Source organism: Sinocyclocheilus rhinocerous, unplaced genomic scaffold, assembly GCF_001515625.1.
Source record: "Sinocyclocheilus rhinocerous isolate Xijiao unplaced genomic scaffold, SAMN03320098_v1.1 scaffold3063, whole genome shotgun sequence".
In the NCBI taxonomy this organism is placed as follows: domain Eukaryota; kingdom Metazoa; phylum Chordata; class Actinopteri; order Cypriniformes; family Cyprinidae; genus Sinocyclocheilus; species Sinocyclocheilus rhinocerous.
The window spans coordinates 25,776-32,911 of NW_015640469.1; positions in this window are offsets into that span (position 1 = coordinate 25,776).

A 7,136-nucleotide genomic window follows, 5' to 3' on the forward strand; every position below is an offset into this window, starting at 1 on the left:
AGTAGTTTCACTTTCACAACGAAGCACACAGCGCCTTCACGACATGGCGGTGGCGGCAACAACAATACTGGCAGCAACAATAAAGTTACGCCTTCTTTCTTTGCGTGAATATTTGGGCGGCGTTATGCAAATCTTCCCACATCGTGACGTAGACCTGTGGGGGTGTGTTAGAATGAGCTGTTTTAGGAGGGTATGGTTGACTCTTAACTTTTATAAAGAATATCTCTTTGGATTTGAGACTTTAGTCTTTGCAACTTTACAGATCTTCTTTATGCACCAAGAGCTTGTAACACTCCAAAGAGAAATGAAAAATTTAAATTGCATCATATGACCCCTTTAAACACATTTGACAAGTGAGTTGATAAAAAAAACAACAACAACCGATTATCTATCAAAACTGATTGACAAATGCTATTTTTCCCCTTGCCTGTGCTCTTATATTCTTTCATGTTAACTGAAGGCAAATCTGAATCATGCAATATTTTAACTTTAATCAACAAGTACAATTGACCATGACATCCTCACTTATCTCATTCCAGAAAAGTCGCTCACCCAATGCTGAATGGAGTTGTACAGCTGCAGCTCACCTGATGAATGTTGGGTTTGGGGGGAGGAGGGCGTGTCTGAACTAGTTGATGAACGAAATCAGCACCCTGATAAAGAGGTTGAATGGCACAAAGTATTTTGTGTATTTTAAAAATACCAAAATACTAATCTTAAATGTATTTAAATACAAATTACATTTGAGTTTTTCCCCCAAAGGCTTTAAATTACAAAATAGAAAATAATATTTTGCATTTCAAATATGTATTTTGAATACATGTATCTGCAATATTGCCCATCCCTGCATACTGTAAATGGTGCTACTACCTAAATTCACTTGTAGCATTTAAAACTATGCTGTTTTTAGTGTTTTACATTTAATTTATTCACAAAATATAGAATTTTAATATGGTTGCATCCCGAATTCATCGAAATGTGGTCAGTCCAGTGGAGTTGCACCTTCTACAGACCTTTTGTTTTTAACTGGCAGTTTTGTCCTTGACCCACCCGCATGGTGCTCCAAATATGTGTATTTCATGTTTATGTCCAGTGGAACTCAAAAAGAGTTACTAAAAAATGAACACCCCTTGTCATTAGAAATATTGCTTCAAAATGTATATATAGTCAAATTATATTACAAATTATATATATAGTCCGGTTCCATTAATTACACTGGTAGATGTTACAGTAGTACTGGCTCTTTGTTTCATATCTTTGCCAGTTGGGCGCATGACACCCTACATTCTGTCAGAATAGCTCATGTCATGGCTCACGGAGACCTGAAAGGCCCAGGCAGATGTCCATCAAAGTGACAGGGCCTGGCGCTTCCAGCTACAGGAACATGGTTAAAGGGAGAGCAGGCGGTGGTCAAGGCTTTACCCAGAGCCACAGCAACACCATGTCCAAGTGTTGGCAGATGATGCACATTTCAGACACGTTAATTCAAGCCATCAGTTCAGCCATGAAACCATTTCTTCCTGCTCTCTTTCGCTGCCCTGCCACTCAGACAGCCAAGGGCTTATCTTCATCACAAAGGGCTGGGGAACGCGTCACAATAGAATCCTTGAGGGATCGGGGTGAGGAGGCACATGGGGTTACAGTCTTGAAAGGGGATTTACCAAAGTACATTTTTTTTAGGGCTTGGCTTTCTTATATACTTTATTGTTTTTGTTTGCATCATCACTATTATTATTTATGAAAGATTCCATTAGAAAAAAGCTAGCATTATGCTTTCTGCAAATTTTGGTCCATAATCAGGACACAAGTTTTTGCATTGGGCATTAAGTGGCATCCTAAAACTGTGCCGATTTTGTTAAAAAATAAAAAAATAAATAAAAAACTAGAGTTTGATTGGACATTTCTTTACTTTGTTTTATTACATCACTGAAGACACTGTTTAATCTGGTTAAATAGGACAAACACAAATCTGAAGATTTGTAGAGTTTCTGAAGAAATCTAATTTTTGTAGATTTGTTGAATTGATTTATTCATGTTTTTTCTTGCTTATTTTCCAGTATGGTAAGCATGAGGACTAATTTGCAAACTGACCTTAAGGCCGCATGTCCACCAAAGCATTTTGACATGCTCGAGGCTAGTGTATTATTTCAGTTGTTTTCAATTGGAGCTCTGCGTTTTTTAAAATGCCAGGAGTGTGACGAGGCGCTGAGCATTTATTTCACACATTTGCACGCTCTGCATTTTTTTTCTCAGTGCCGAGAAGAATGTTCAACTTTGGGTAAAACACACATAGATGCCCCATTCGACGGCTCCAAGGACGTAGAATTGACGTTAGTGATGTCCAGTTCACGATCGAATCGTTCGATTTAACCGGTTCTTCTTAGTGAACCGGTTGAACCAGTTCACCAAATCAGACTGAATCGTTTGAAACGGTTCGCGTCTCCAGTAAGCATTAATCCACAAATTACTTAAGTTATTCACTTTTTTTACGTGGCTGACACTCCCTCTGAGTTGAAATAAACCAATATCCCGGAGTAATTCATTTACTCTAGCAGTACACTGACTGAACTGCTGTGAAGAGAGAACTGAAGATGAACACGAGCAGAGCAGCATGTGTGCAGCGAGCCGGGTAACGAACGTACACGCTCACTGCTGGAGCGGTTCTCGTTCTCGAGTCAAGAACTGGTTGCATTGGGTTTAGGATCACCGGTACACTGAACCGAGGATCGTTTCTTTCGGACACGTCCGATTTGAGAACCGATGAGCTGATGATACTGCGCATGCCAAGAACCGGTTGCAACGGTTTTCGGATCACCAGTACACTGATATTGGACCATAATTAAGACTCTATGTTTAATAGCAATAAGGGATGATTTATGAAATACCTGCACTGTAATTATAGTTAACGATGACACATTCACAAATTGAGTTTGTAGTAAATAGAACTGATGAGCACGAGCAGAGCTGTTATACTGAACGTGCGTACAGCATGCCGGTTAGAGCGGTTCTCGTTCTCGAGTCAAGAACCAGTTGCATCGGTTTTCGGATCACCAGTACACTGAACCGAGAACCGTTTCTTTCGGACACGTCAGTTCTGAGGACTGATGAGCTGATGATATTGCGCATGCGTGATTCAGCGTGAAGCTACCGAACAGTACATGATTGCCTACTATGACTGACACAGAATGTCTGAACCAAACTGGTTCTTTTGGACAACTCATTCTGTGCTAATGCTATTAGCGCGGGTAAACCGAGGACGGGCAATCTGGCGAAACGTAAGTTTATTTAATAACAAATAAATCGCAATTGATTATGTATAGTAAGTAGATTAGGTTTCTGTGCTGATGACAACTAATTTATTTACTTTATATCTTCAAGACTTAAATCCTTGTATGCACATCACTGCCTGTTACTGTATTTGGGTGCTAAGTTGCAAAACTTAATTGTAAACTTTTCAGATCATGATTATGATGTTTTAACTGACTGAAGTTATGATTACTGACTTTATATATTTGAATGTGTATTTTCATCCCGAGACGATAGACGATAGACTTGATATCATTACGTCATTGCGAATGACGTCATTACGTTAGGGCGTAAAAGAACCAGGGTTTCCAAAAAAGCGACTAGCGACAAATCTAGCGACTTCTTGGACAAACCTTAGCGAATCTCTTTGACTCACTGGTACTGCCGCACGAGCGCGAGATCTTGCTTTCACAGCACAGACACCTCTCTCTCTCTCTCTCTGCTCTGTTAATTAGCGCATGACGTCATCTGGCGACATTTAGCAACTTTTCAAACTGGCTTTAGCTACTTTCCATTGAAAGAAGTTGGCAACACTGAAAAGAACCGATGAACCGGTTTTTTGAACCGGTTCATTGAAACGAACTGTCCGAAAGAACCAGTTCACGGAAAAGAACCAGACTTCCCATCACTACTTGACGTCATTCACCATACTGTAGGTTCTCACGGAGCCGTTGAGCCGTTCTGTGCAGGATTGTGGCATCTTTTGAATATTCAGTGATTACTATGGTGAATGACGTCAAGTTGACCGTTACAATATGGCGGACGGCTTACGTATAGCGGCCCATAGAAGCAGTCGCTAATGTATGGAAGGCGGATGGGGCCAAAAGTCTTTAAACGGAACGCGTGAAATGTGACCGTAAAAACACGCACAATTTGCCCGCGTTAATGCGGCAATTTTGAACGATGAGGCATCTACGTGTAACTTTTATATATATACATATATATGAAAACACAGTGCTCATCACTGTCACTTTTTAGTCAGCTAACCAATCACAGTGGAGGAGGGGCTGGACTAATACCACACCATCCAACATCACACCCAGTGTTGCCAAGTCCGCGGTTTTCCCGGTGAATTGTGCTACTTTAACTCTGTTGCCGCGGGTTGAAGCGACACCATTAATGCAATATTTAGGCCCTGAGATGCTAATTTTACCCGGGAGCCCCGCCAAAAAAACCGCGTATTTTACCCCCCGGAACACGATCTTTAACGGGGACCCCCCTCGAAACGCGATTGGGATAGTTTTGGGCTAGTTTTGATTAGCAATTGGGCGGGTTGTGTTGTGAAAACCTGGCAACCCTGATCACACCCTGCTTGTACTACGACTGAACAGCAATGGAGGAGGAAATATTGCTTGTCTCCGAGTATTCATGTCTTCACCAGATGGAATTCCCAGACTATCACAATTTTGTTATGAAAAATAATGCTTGGAGAAACATTTAATTTGTGATGCGTCTGCCATATTACTTTAGTGGATACTCCGTATCTTAGCAACCACACTGTGTCTCAACTGAAAAAAACGTTCTCAAATGCTCACAGCTAGACGTTTTCAGCAGAGCGCCTGGCACTTTCAGCTGGCTAAAAAACACTTTGGTGGACACACAGCCTAACAACTGATGATAACACACTGTACAATAACTTGCCAACCAGACTACTGAGTATTGCCATGGAAGCAAACATATAGACAAAATTCATGGCAAGATCTATATATGTGCCCATTAGACTATGGAATATCATAAAAAATAAAAGATGGGCCTGACAAAAGCATATTCTATGACCGTTAAACACCGGGTGTAACATATACTGGATGTGGAAACCGTGATGGTTTTATATGAAAATAAAAAGGTTTAGGACCGTAATAGTTGTGGTGCTGTTTCAAATCTTCCTTTAGAAGTCATTTATGGTGAAGGCTTTTAAATTGGCTTAACTGTCCACCACAGTGGTCCTTCCAATATATTTTGCAGGTGCTGTTCTGGCATATTAGTGAATCACTGCCATTCTTTAGCATCATGTTATACATACTGCAGTATTTATTACCAAATTACGATACGAATGTTATTGAGGTAAACCTACATAATGGCACGGAAAGGGTATGTTATAATTCTTTTCATGGAATGACTTCAAAGTACTCAGAACACTTGTGCAGCAGTTAGGAAATTATGGGGAATTTTATGAGACTTAGAATAAAGTAGTGCACCTGGTTTAGTTTCAATACATCTCACTTGCTTGCTCTCAAGCTCAAATGCACGAGAGTGTGAGGCTAGCTAATCGCTGTCTTCTCATGAACACCTGGATTTGATCTGATCCAGATGTTGCTGTCAGTTAAGCACATTAAGAGTACTGAAACAAAGAGTATAATAGAAAACATTTGTAAATGAATACAGTTGGGATTGATCTTGACATTTTAATCTACACTGTTTTGTAGATACTACGAAACTTGCATGAAAACAAATGAATTTAATTTAAAATTATTCTTAAGAAAAAAACCCTGAAGAGACATGCCCCATGCAAAAATAAGTCGTGCCAAAGTCAATTTGTTAAAATACATCCCAGTATAATGTGTGTGTGTATACATACATTCATACATACATTATTTATACATACATGCATTATATTACATTCATACATACATTATATATATATATATATATATATATATATATATATATCAGGCCTGTATTACAGCCCTGGCCCCTTGGAAGAGCTCTCACTGGATGGAACAGGGCGTGGCCATGGGTATGGTTTACAGAAGGAAGGTTGTCATGACAGATGCCTCCAACATGGGTTGGAGCCACTGTGCAGGTTTCTCTTTGTGAGGTTTGGTTAGCAGTGACTGAAACGCAGCTTTACACACAACTGCCAGTCTGCATGGAGAGGATCTTGAGACTCCAGTAGCTTCAAACACCTGTTTGCTGCTCAGCAGTGGCTTTTTTACAGCTGCCATTACAATACAGTTCATTTGTTTGACAGAATCTTTCCGTAATAAATCTTTATCTGACCAAGATCTTCTGTGCTTTGTCACTCACAAATCTTTTGACAGTTCAAAATTTCTGTTTGCTTTTTTGCAAAATATAGTTTGTTTTGATGCCTTTTGCAAGACATTGCATTGTTTTATACTTTTCATCTTCAGAAAGATCTTTCTTCCTCACCATATTGCATGAGAACTGTGACTTGCTTAATAATGTGGAACAACCTCTTTAAGTAGGGTTTCCATTTACCTAAGACCTGGCAAACTATTGAACAAACCTGTCTGAGATTGATACCAGTTACCTGAAATGATGTGAAAAACAACACAAACAAAAATCTGACTCTTTATTGTACCGAAATCCTATTGATATGTCACTTGCATAATAATTTGGAACACAGTCTATATTGCATTGCTTTGAAGTATTGTGAATATTACACCTTCTTATGGCTGGTTTATAGATATGCTGGAGAAACAGAAAATTGTGAAGCCAAGCAAGACTCTGGAATATCAAAAACTTGCTACCTGGCTGTGCTGCATTAGACTAACCGAGATTTGTCACAGCACTTACATATTATTGCTCTTTTTATAGCTTCTATTTTCCTAATTTGTGAGTCGCTTTGGATAAAAGCGTCTGCTAAACGACTAAATGCTATTTTATTTTATTTATTTAGTAGGTTTGCATTACATCATTTGCTCAGCAGTGGATGCCCTGCAGTGAATGGGTGCTGCTGTCAGAATGAGAGTCCAAACTAGTGGTCAACCGATATTGTTTTTTTTTTGACAGTCGATGCCGATATCTTGGAAAGCAGGGTGGCCGATATAAAGACGATATAATTTTATTTATTTTATTTATTATTTAAGAAA